This window comes from Neofelis nebulosa, chromosome 11 (assembly GCF_028018385.1).
Source record: "Neofelis nebulosa isolate mNeoNeb1 chromosome 11, mNeoNeb1.pri, whole genome shotgun sequence".
Lineage (NCBI taxonomy): Eukaryota > Metazoa > Chordata > Mammalia > Carnivora > Felidae > Neofelis > Neofelis nebulosa.
This window is the reverse complement of record NC_080792.1, coordinates 26036785-26048885: the sequence shown is the minus strand read 5'-3', so window position 1 is coordinate 26048885 and position 12101 is coordinate 26036785. Positions and strand designations below refer to the sequence as shown.

The following is a 12101-nucleotide window of genomic DNA, read 5'->3' as shown; positions in this document are numbered from 1 at the left end:
CTGATACCTGTGAGGTGAAGCAGGTGGGTTGGGTACCAGTCGGGAAGCAGGGGGTACACTTCTCTGGGCCGGCCCAGGGGGTGGGTCCCTTCAGGAGTCCAGGGCAGTGCAGGTTATGCCCCCTCGGGAGGAGAAATGCTCTTTCCCCTGACCTTACCATAACGATAGCAATCCTCAAGGGACTGGGTCCCAGCTGACATATGTTCTGAGACATGGCCTCCAGGAGCTCACAATTCCAAGGGTTTCTGTCCCGCGTGGTGCTGGGCTCTGCTGTGACAAACGATATGCAGATCAGAAACTGCACACGCACCTGCTCCCTAGCACCCGGACGCGCTCACTCACACTAAGGCAAAAACCAGGGTCTCCCTGCAGTTCAGAGTGCTGGGTGACAGCTAGGGGCCAGAAAACCTGCCACGAGGGGCGCCTGGGTGGCTCAGTCGGTTGAGCGTCTGACTCTTTGATTTTGGCTCAGGTCATGATCTCACGGTTTGTGGGTTCGAGCCCCACATCAGGCTTTGTGCTGACAGTCTGGAGCCTGCTTGGGATTCTCTTTCTCTCTCTTTCTCTCTCTCTCTCTCTCTGCTCCCCGCCACCCCCTTCTGCCCCTTTGCCAGTTGCTTTCTCTCTTACTCTCTCTCTAAATAAACTTAGAAAAGAAAAAGTGCCACGAGGCAGCCCTGGATACATAAGCAGCTGAGGCTAGGCGTCCCAGGAAGGCGTATGCCTTAGTTTCCTTGTAGCCTCTCTCACATGGAAAGGTCTTCATGGTATATTTCAAATGGAAAACTCCAGGTACCGAGCAATGTTTGGGGTCTGTGGACATTTGTAATAAAGCCGCATTAGAGTAAATGTTTTTGTTTGAATATGCATATATTCCTTCTGGCTGGAAATGTAAAAAATAAAGGAAGAGAGGGAGTAAAACAGAAGAAGGATGGGAAGGAGGAAGGAGAGAAGGAAAGAGCAAAAAGGCTTCTGCCTAAGGAACTAAAATGAGGTGTGTTCCTCTATGGGGAGTTTTTTCGTGGATAAAAGTGATGGCCTGTGGTTTTTCCTTTGATGAACACCGAATGTCGTCTGAGAGCCAAGGAATAGTCCAGCCCTCATCTCTTGCTAAGAAACTAGAGGGGCCTGTTTTCCTGTTATCCCTTGAAACTAAGGCTGTGGCTGACCAGGGTCCCCGGTGCTTCCCTCCACACGTGGGCCCTGACCGAGGAGTGCTGGGTGGTGGCCACAGCTCCGGGCGAATGGGGCACCGGGCACCCAGAGCTCATCATCAGCTGGTGCATTTGGTGGGTGTGAGGCCTTCCCAGAGGACAGTAAGCATACAACTGACTAGGAGGAAGGCCGTCTTGGCTTCGACATCAGAACCACCAGGCACGTCATGTGGCTGCAGGAAAAGGGGAAACTGAGCCAGGAGAGTGGGACCAAGCCCTAGTCCAGGCTTGACCAGACCAGGGCAGGCTTATTTCACTGTGGGTGCTGCCTTTTTGCCATAGCTGCTTCACAGAGGCTAATTCCTGGTTTCTGGCTTCCTGGCGGAGGGAAGAAGTAGGGAGCACCCCCTAAAAGGGGATTGGGGTTCTCTGGGGCCGGGAAGGGATCAGGGAGAACAGAGACTTGGTGGCCCTCTTCCCCTGCCGCCCGGTCCCGAGTATGTGTGCGGAGGTGTGTGGAATCCCCAAGCTTCTGAATGAAGGGTCACCCCCTGCCCGGCTCCGCTCCTTGGGGCCCAGGCAGTGGCGGGCTGACACTCAGCACCCATGCTGGCCCCACCTCCGCTCGTGGGCCCGGTCGCCTCGCTCCGCAGCAACCCCCCCACCCCCGTCCCCCGCCCTCGACAGTGGCAGGCCTCCAGAGAGCAGCGTGACCCGGGAACGTAGGAAGAGGAGAGTGGCACACACATGCTGGGAAGCCGACCTTCCGCTGAGCCCCACTCGTGTTAACAAACGTCTGGGTTAGGTCAGCACACCTCGCAAAGGATGTGGACCCGGGACAGGGTCCAAAGCGAGGCAATAAAGATGATTAAAGGGATGGAAAGTATGTCCTGGGAGGAGAGGCTGACGGGACGAAGCAGGGGAAGAGCATGCATGCCAATAAAGTCATGAGAGATTTACACGGAGGGCCCGGAGCAGCTGCCTCACGTTCACAGGGACCGAAACCAGAGGGAGCTAGCCGGAATGGAAGAGGGTGTTCAGCTAGACCACACACGGACTCCAGGAGTCAACGTCTTGACCCTCAGAGGGCCCATCTGTGGGTCAGGACGGCAGGGAGCGCCAGGTGGATTGTGTGGCGCCCTGCAGATTAGAGCGGGACGTCTGCGTTCTACCCCAGCTCCCGCGGGACGCGAGGTGGCCTGTGCCCCTGCTGCTGGTCACTTCCAGTTGTGGGAGTCTGAGGTGCGCGCCCCGGAATTCGACACCAGATGGGCATTCCGCCTCCTCCGTTCCCTCCCTCTGTGACCTGGGCAGTTGGTTCATGCCCCTACTTCGTCTTCTGTAAAATGGGTCTGCTAAGCAGGAGGCTTGAACGATCTAATCCTTGCAAGGCCCCTGGAAACAGTCTTGGCGCCGGCCCCCTCTTGGGTCCGAGGTACGCGGGAACCACTGTAAGGAAAGGTGGGGAGCTGGCGGCAGTGAGGGTGGGCCGTCACCCGTGATCTCCCTCGTGAGCCCGGGGAGCTTTGCCCTGCATGCTCTCCAGGATCAGTTTCCTTCTCCTGGATCCGCTTCCCCCGCCAGACACGGAGGGAGGGTCCCTTCAGCGCAGCTGTCTGTGGACTCTGCTCCCACACTCCATGGGCTGCTGCGAGGCGCTCTGTGATTACAATTGAGTTGCGAATGTCTTGTCCTCATTTTGCAGAAAGCTCCAGAACGGCTCATGGGTTTTTTTTTTTTTTCCCCTTAAAAATGTTCCCCAAACTTAAAACAACTAGTAACCACTTGCTTCTTTGGGGACGCTACTCAAAGATGTTTGCTGATTTCAGAAAAAATTATGCATTTCATGCTATGAACGGACTAAATGAGCACTTCAAGCGTTCCTCAAAGAGCAACATGCCTCAGGTGCCCTGTCCCCACCCACGTTGGCCACCTGCTGCCTGGAGGAGGGCCTGCCAGCTTCCCCTCCCCGCCCCCCAGGCGACCCACCCCTGGCCACGGGTGCAGGCAGAGGAGCAGGCTCCCGGAGGGCTGAGTCTTGCCCACGCTGCTGACCTTGAGTGAGGTCTCACCTGCCGGGGGTGCAGGATTTTCTCTGCACCTCCTCCACCCTGCTGCGTTTACAGAGATGAACAGACTGGGCAATGAACAACTGTCAGGGTCTGCCCAGGAAACGGAGGAGGGTCCTTTGGATCAATGGTGGGGAGGTGGTAGACAGGAAGGGAAGGGAGCAAGATTGGGCGGAGGGAAAAGCTGAGTCTGGGTGGGGAGTTCTGGCCCTATGGGGGGGGCACTGAAGTTGAGGTGATTCAGAGCTGTCCCAAGACGGAGTGAAGGAGCCGGTCTGTATACCCCTGTCTGCTGGTCGTTGGATAGAATTGCCACAACTTTAGGCTGGCAGTTCTTATCACCCAGGGCAGTCTCTATAGGGGCTGACAGCTCCGGGCGGGGGGGCGGTGTCTGCTCCGGCACGTCCAGCAGCCGAGGGGGTTGAGTGCCCCGTTCCTAAAGGGGGGCCTGGGTGGCACATCACCCTGAATGCCCCAGTGAAGCAGTACCTGCCTCTCCTACTGGGATTGATGGAGGGGCGCTCTGTGCCACATCCCGTGCTCCAGAGAACACCAGAGAAGTGGCAGGCTTGGCCCCTGCTCTCCAGGGGCTTGCGCAACCCTCTTTGGCTGTTGAAGCCACCAGACTGCGTGTAGAATCCGAGCGTCCAAAGAAAGGAGCCAGCAGGAGGTGACCGAGGAGTGCTTCCTGGAGGAGGTGGGCATTGAAGGAGCCTGTGAGACACAAGGGGGATTTGGAAGGGAGACCGGAGGATTTCGGGAGGGAAGGAACGGGAAAGGCGCAGCAGAATAGGTGCAGGAGCCAGAAGCCGCCCCACAAAGCTCCCTAGAGACAGAGGCAAGAGGGTGGTGCTTATGGCAGTCACCACCCCCAACGGAACTAAATCGAAGGGAAAGGCCGGAGCTCCTGGTTCCTGATGGGCCCTGGCCCGGGGTGCTACACGTCTGTGTAGACACAGCACGCTCCAGAACCAGACCTCCTAACAGGGCAGGACAGCGAATGCAGGCACTATCTTTCCGTCGCACGCTGCCCTTGCAGCCGGGGGGACAAGAGAGCCGTTCTCCACCTTAATCTGTTTCATTAAGTGAGGTCTGAGAATGGTTAATTGACTCCATGTGCAAAGCAGATTTGGAAGGAAAAAGAAAAGAATGCCGTGGTCATCCAGCCAGTGTCGGATGGCCCTGCTGGGCGAGGGGCAGGAGAGCGAGCCGTCCCCACACTTCCGCACATGCCACCCCCTCCCTGGGTCCCCAGGTGGTGCAGTCGGGGCCGCATCCTGGACACCGCTGGGTGATTGGAGCCTGACTGCCCATGGCTGTGGCCTGGCGTCCTCTAATTGTAGGACCAGTTAAGACTCTTATTCCTTCTTCCCTTTCTCTGCCAACATGTGCCCCAACCCTCCCTGGGTGCCAGGCTCTTTCCCTAGGGACAGAGTTAGTGTCAGCCGTCAGATTTGATTTTGCAAGCTCTCTGTGACATCATCTAGGTCACTGATAAAAATGCACAGGACCTCTGGAATTACTGGCGATGGATATATAACTTTCTAAATATACTAAAAACCCTGACTTATGTAATTTAAAAGGATAGATTTTTGTTATAGAATTGGCATATCAATTAAAAAATTGTTTAGAGGAACTTAGAATCTATGAGATTCTTTTTTTTTTTCTAATATGAAATTTATTGTCAAACTGGTTTCCATACAACACCCAGTGCTCATCCCAACAGGTGCCCTCCTCAACACCCATCCCAGGAAAGAGTGATGTGGCAAGCCTCTGGAAATACTCCTTGAATCTTGAATCTTGAATCTTGAATCTTGATGTGTTCAGGGTTCCCCAAATGTATCAGGCGAGTAACCCTTTCAAAAAAGGAAGTAAATTTGCTCTGGTTCGTGTGAATCTGTGCTAGCTATTGGCTACATCATTTCTTCCAAAACATCTGTTTGGGAATCTCTTGGAGAGACATGATATCTATGCATTTTCTGCTTTTTGAAAATTGGAACTGTAAGCACACAGCTACAGCACTTTGTCTGTCCTCCAAGATTCCTCAGACGTGTGCCGGGACCCCTTAGGACCTCAGTAAAGCATTCTCTTTTCCTGAGCAATACCACTCCATCCCTTGGGCGAGAAGATGAGAATTCAGAGCACCTGTCACTCCCCCCCACCCCCTCCCCCACCCACCCGCCGCCTATCGGCCCTGGACATCGTATGGACACTCCAGCAGGGTCTGCCTCTCCTGGCCCAGCGCTTATCCTCCGACAGAAAGCAAATCTTTCTTTCAGCTGCACCCTTAATTTTACATCATTAACCCTGTCAGCAACCCCATGCTTCCCTCCTCCCTCTCACTCAGAATACGGAATTATAATTTTAGAACCCTCACTAATCCCTCTTAGGCCCCCTCTGCGACACATTCTGATGACTACCCCATGCTTTGATGGTCATCACTGGCTATGGGCAACCTCTCATTCCATTCTGGAATCACTGGTCCCTCCTCCTTCTCACTTCTAGGCTCACAGGCAAGGACCCTGGGGGTTCCCTGGGCCTCTTTAACCCCCTTTCCTTCCGGCCGGGAACAGATCAGGAATTAAGTAGTTCAGATCCCTAGATCTGTCCATCAGCTCGCGAGTTGTTAAGTTAGCCTGTTTGGAAGTACCATCAGTCCTCCTTACTTGTGGATTCCACATTTGCCAATTTGCCTACTTGCTAAAATTTATTTGTAACCTCAAAATCAATGTTCAGTGGTCCTTTCAAGGTCATTCATGGGCATGCCCGGGGTGGGGAGAAATTTGAGTGGCCGAACATGCACGTTCCCAGCTGGTGTCAGACGAGGAGATGCTTCTCACGATCTCTTTCGTGCCACGATTTTCACATTTGTGTGCTTTTGCTGTTTAAAATGCCTAGATACTGACATGCTACCTAGGGTTCCTAAGGGCAAGAAGGCTGTGATGTGCCTCATGCAGAAAAATCCAAGTGTTAGATAAGTGTCATTCAGGCACAAGTTATATATAGTCAGGATACCTACGATACATTTTCATGATTGATAGAGTGCTGTTGCCGTGAGTTCACCATTAATGAACCAACAATGCATATTAAGTAAGGTGTCATTAGGCAGAAACGGATAATATAAGGCGTATGTATTGACTGATTGGAGAAAATGTTGTGGCCAGAGGCTTGTAGGAACCTAACCCTGTGTTTCCCTTGGGAATAACCGTCCGGTATTCCCTAATTCAGTGTTTGCGGGACTTTGTAGAACTTAACTACAGCGGATAATGAGAATCAGCGATGCTCGCTCTTTAAAGCAGGGTAGAGAGGTGCCCAAGGTAAAGGAATAGGTTGTGAGTGATAGGATTTCAGACCTGAGTAATTTATCTTGCTTGTCTGGTGGTGGGAGAGCTGGGGGCAAGAGAAGGGAGGATCAGGAGACCCTTCCTCCCCTGGTCGTCACCTGGCTTGGGCTTCACTGAGGGGATCTCTGTTTCATTCGCCCCATCCGGGGATGACACCATCCCTGAAGCCCCCCAGACTGCTCAGCCCTGCGGTGACCATCAGCATCATCCTGTCATCAGGAGCCCAGGGGACGGCGAGACAGATCACACTGCCATCGCCCGAGGTTTGTCTTTATATCCCAGCAAGGAAATTGCCCTCATTAAGTCTCTGCTAAAGATAGATAAGAAAATGGGACAGGCAAACCCCCACCTGGCAGGCAGCCCTGTCAGATTCTAAGCAAAATGAGTCAGATAGGAATTATTTTTAGGCTCTGTCTCCTCCTCCCCCACGCCCACCCCCAAGCAGGCGCTCTTGGAAAGAACAGCTCATTTCTTGAAGCCAGATGTCCATGTCTGTGTCCAACTGACGTGAGAGCCCTGATAGGCCTAGAGAAGACCCTGGCCTTTGTACAAACCACAATGGCCAGGTCATCCTTTGGACACAGCAGCCACCTCGCTCAGCGTTCCTGGGAAGAACAGGCCGTGAGGGGGCCCCGGGAAGGCTGGCCCGCGACTCACCTAAGAGCGATGCTCCTTCCCAGGATGCCCTTGCTCGCCCCTCTTTCCCGGCACATGCCGCCCGCTCAGGATCTGCTCTATGCATCGTACTTCGTGGGAAAGAAAACAAGGCCCTGGGGCCCCTCTCCCAGGGAAGGACCAGCATGTCCCCTGGGCCAGGCACCCGCATCCGTGGGAGGGCCCTTTTGTGCATTTTGGCAGAGCTCCCGGGTGCCGGGCCGCCTGGCAGTGGGCATCTCCTAGTCTGTGCCCACTCTGGGAAGCTGAGCATTGCCCTTGTTTGCTGTCTTCCCCTTTTTCCAGCAAATAGGATTTGTGCAGACCCCATAGACCCTAGACAGCCAAGGAGAGTGACCTGGAGGTGAGGGATCTAACTGGAGTGGAAGCAGGGGCCCGTGCCCACCGGCCTGGAGGGCAGGAGGGTTGCTGAGTAGGAAACTAGCTGAGAGAGAGAAATGCCATCGTCACCGGGTCTGTGCCTGGGACAGAGGGTAGAGCGGGTACCCCAGGAGACAGCCTCCCGAGCTGGTTCAGTTACCCCTCCTCAGTAGTCTCAGGCTCTGTTTCTGCAGTGTTGGGCATTTGGGAGTTGGCTCACAGATGTTGACCCCTGGTCCTCCCCCAGGAACTCCAAGGACCCCAAGTAACCGGGCCCCTGGCATGGAGTCCACAGGGCCTTGCCTGGGGGCGGGGGCATGGTGGGCGGCCCACCTGCACAGCCTCCCTTGGCTTCAAGACTAGCTCATCCCTCACCAGGCAGGGCATCTTAAGGAGATACAGACCTGCACCAAGCCTTCTCGTTCTTCTTGTTGTCGCAAGGACATTGATGCCTGCAGGAGTGCCATCAGATGACATCGATGGCAGGTATGCAAGAAGTTCCAGAGGCCATAACCAGTGCCCCTTATATCTTCAACCCAACCCATGTGCCCTCTCCAGAAGGTTCCAGAAAGGCAGGCCCTATCTGCTCTGCCTGTGTGCATCTTTCAGGACCAAATCTGGTGTGGGTTGGTACCCCGGGTACCCTGCATGCCTGGCTGAGTCCCCATACTCCCAGAGATGAGATACAGCCTGGGACCGCCATACTCGGAAGGCAGGCTGTGCCTCCCATTGGGTCTAGGGCCTTTGTGCCGGACCCACAGACAAGCCCAGCCCACCCTCCGTCGTCTGGACGTCACTCAGCGGTTTAATAAGCACTTCCAGAATGCTCACCATGTTCGGGATACACTGAGCCCTTTACAGAATATCAGCTCATAGAGTCTTGCCACAACCTTAGAAAGGAGATACTGTTTTTATTTCCATTTTACAGATGCGGAAAGTAACTTGCAGACTTGCACAGAGAAGTGAAGTAACTTGCCCAAAGTCGCAGAGCTGGGAGGTTTAGCTGAGCCAGACTGCAAACCCAAGCAGTCTGGCTTCAGAGCCCGTGTCCCCAACCGGTTCTGTGCAGAAGACTCCTGTCTGTCCCCTCCTTGGCACGCTCAATCTCCCTCTTTGGGCCCTTCACTGCCTTCTATACGCCACCCCCCCCCCCCCAATTAACTCTTGTGCGGGGTGGGGTGGACAGCATGGGGCTGCTGTTTTCAAATGGACTGAGTGGGGAGCTAGTGCATATTCCAAAGGAATGAGCGAATGGGCAGGTTTCAAACGAGACCTACCCAACAGAGTCCCTCACCTTCTGCCTCCTGCACCCCAGCACCCACTCTGTCATGCCTGTAGATCCCTTCCCCGGCTCAGATGATTCACGCATGGGCATATTTAGGAAGGCCCTGCAGTAGCCTGGAGCTCTCCCAGGTTGTGGGGGCCCCACCCAGTGAGAAACTGGAGGAGGGGTGGCGTGAGTTCTAGAATGGTGGGCAGCTCTCAGAGGAGGGCGGTCTGGCCGGGAGCACCTCCTCCCATCCCCCCACCCCTGTCCCAGGGGGACGAGCCCAGAGCACGAGGGTGCCTCCCACTCCCCAGGGCTTCCCAGCAGGGACAGGGGCACAGGTTTTAAAAATACCAAGGAGCCTTCCTGCCTGATCAGCACTTACCCTGGGCTCCAGGGGTTATTTCTGAGTCTTCCCGGTAATTCAAGTTTAGCCATTTATTCCAATGCATGTGTTGGGGGGAAGCCAAGGTGGCCTCTATTATGGTTTGGAGTATCCTGGGGGGACCCTGGTGTCCAGAAGTGATTCAGGGTCTCAATTAGGCAAGCCGTCAGCAAACAGAATTAAAATAACTCAAGATAGGCCCTTGGGTCCTCGGGGGTGATGCCTGTGCTTAGTCCCCATGAGGGAAATGAAGACCGAGGTGTCCCCTGTCCCCCGCGTGCCCGGGGTCCTCTCTCAAGTGGCATCCGCAGGGATCTCAGCGCCCTTCCAAATGCAGAATGGACGGAGCGGCCGGTTCTTTCCAAGTAGGCCTGGACAGACAGACAGACGGAGAAACGGACAGCCGAGCCCCAGGAGCAGACGGGCCCACAGCCATGGCACGCTCTGTGGGTCCAGCTGTAAACCGACACAAACTTACCAGCAGCTCACGGGGAGCCCCCAGCACATTAACACCTCAGCAGTGTGGGGTAGAATTATTGAATCTTCCCAACAACCCCCGGGGGGAACTAGTTTTTATTTCCCTTTTCAGAGCGGCAAAGTAACCAGACAGCACATAACCTTCCCAATAGACCTTTAGAACCTGCTACCCGTGCCAGCCATACCCGCCCTCTGCCCCTCCACTCCCTGAGACATGCCCCCCTACCCGTCCTCTGCCCGCCCCGCCTCCCTCCTGTCACACGGCCCCCGCTGTGCTCCCCGTCTGGTCTGCGTAGGACCCCTCCCGCCTGACTTCCGCCCTTGCCGGCTCCCTTCCATTCTACAGGTTCCACCTGCCCCACGCTCCACCCTGCAAGCTCTTTTTAGGCCTCTCCAAACCTCTTCCCCGGCCTTCCCCACGGAGGAAGGCCTGGCACACACCCAGAAAGCCCTGCTCACCTCAGTCAAGTCCCCTGGCTCACCTGGAACAGGTGAGGCAGCTGAGAGATTCGGGGGCGGGCGGGAGGCCCCGGAACGTGCAGGACGCTGGCTCAGTTGTGAGCCCCCACATCCTGAGCCACCCCTCCAGGTGAACAGATGAGCCCGGAACAACAGCGGCCACCCCAGGGCTGCGTTATCCACAGTTACACCCTCCCTCGGGAATCCAGCAGCCCTCAAGTTGTCTTCAGACTCTGTCTTTTCAGCCTATTTTAGGCTTTCTGTTTGCCGGGCCTGGCACTGAACTTCGCGGAACATGTATGCAGACCCAAAACAAAGATGAGGAGTGTTTTGAGGAAGAAAAAAATATGATACGGGGCTGTGTGTGTGTTTGTTCCGTCTGGTGGCCCAGTGGCCATAGTAAACATGTTCCAGACTGGCTCAGTGCTTCAGGGAGCAGATGGCACAGGCTTGTCACCTTGAGCGGGAAACCTGGTGCCTTTGAACCGTGAGCTGCAGCCATGGGTCAGGGAGGCAGAGCGGGGATCAGGGTGGAGCAGGCAGAGGAAAGGATTCTGACTTTGCCCTGATGTTCTGGAAGGCTGGAGATGCTCGGTCAGGAGTAGGGTAGAGAGGTGATCATCAGGATGTCTCCAGGCAGGGCCCACGAAAGCCAGCTCCCTCCGAAGGCCCCAGTATCCAGTTCCCGACCCTCTGCCCTCAGGGGAGTCTCAGGCACCCTTTCCCCACTGAAGCTTTACTATATTTTTACTGTGGCTTTTCTTCTAACACAGTCGGGGGAAACTGTCTCTACCCCTTCGTCCATCCCACCTCCCACTATTCCCAAATGGTTCCTGTAGCCCGGATTTACTGCTTTTGCACCCCATCTTGTGAACCGGGGTATCAGGGGTCGATTTGGCCTTCACGGGTAACAGGCCCGGTTGCCTTGCGTTTTCTCTGAGTTAAGAGAATGATCTCGTGCTAAGTGTTTCCAGCACACTGAGAGACCAGTAAAGGGTGGGGAGGGAGGAAGGCAGGGAGGGTAGAAGGGTTGTATTTTCTGAAGAGAGGATTTTGAGATGCTAAAAGCCTGAAACCATCCCCCTTTAGGCAAACGTCCCCTTTGTCTCTACCTCTACTTAATGAAAATCACATAACATGAGCCACTGCAGCCAAAATGGGTGGGTGGCCCCCTGAGTGAGTGTGCACAGTTCACCAGGCTTGGTTTGGGTCTCGTTGCGAGATGTGGAGCCTCAGAGGCGTTGTTTCACCTCTCTGGGGCATGATTCTCATGTGCGACATGGGACATCTACCTTCTAAGGCTGTTTTGCAGTCCAAATGAGACAATACCTCCAAAGCAGGTAAAATGTCAAGGGCTGTGCAAACATGAAGATTTCAGCCGTCTGTGTTGTGTTTGTAGTGCACGCACGTCGGTGTGCATGGTTGTGTGTGTGTGACTGCTTTCGGGACTCCGCCGGTTACCATTTCCAATGGTAGTTTGCTGGAAATGCAGTGTGGCCTGGACGTTTGTATTGGTTATCCCTCGCTGTGTAACAAACTACTCCAACAAGCAGAGCTTAAACAACAAGCATCTCTTGTCTCACGCGGTCTCCAAGGGTCAGGAATCCAGGAGCAGCTTAATTGGGTGGTTCTGGCTCAGAGTGTCTCTTGAGATTGCAGTCAAGCTGTTGGCGGGGATGGTGATCGTCTGAAAACCTGATTCAGACGGGATTGGAAGGTCCACGTCCAAGTTCACTGACGTGGTTGTTGGCAGGCCTTAGTTCCTCACTGGCTGTTGGCCGGAAGCTTCATTTCCTCGCAATGTGGGCCTCTCTGTAGGGTGCTCATGACAGAATGAGTGATCTGAGAGCGAGCGAGAGAGAGAGAGAGAGAGAAAGAAGCTGTCATGTCTTTTACAACCTAATCTCAAGA

General features: G+C 54.8%; 1 protein-coding gene across 10 annotated transcripts in view; it reads left to right on the top strand.

Moving 5' to 3' along the window:
• CTIF (cap binding complex dependent translation initiation factor) overlaps positions 1-12101 on the top strand; it is a 294493-nt gene that overhangs the window by 160473 nt on the left and 121919 nt on the right. The window lies entirely within an intron of this gene.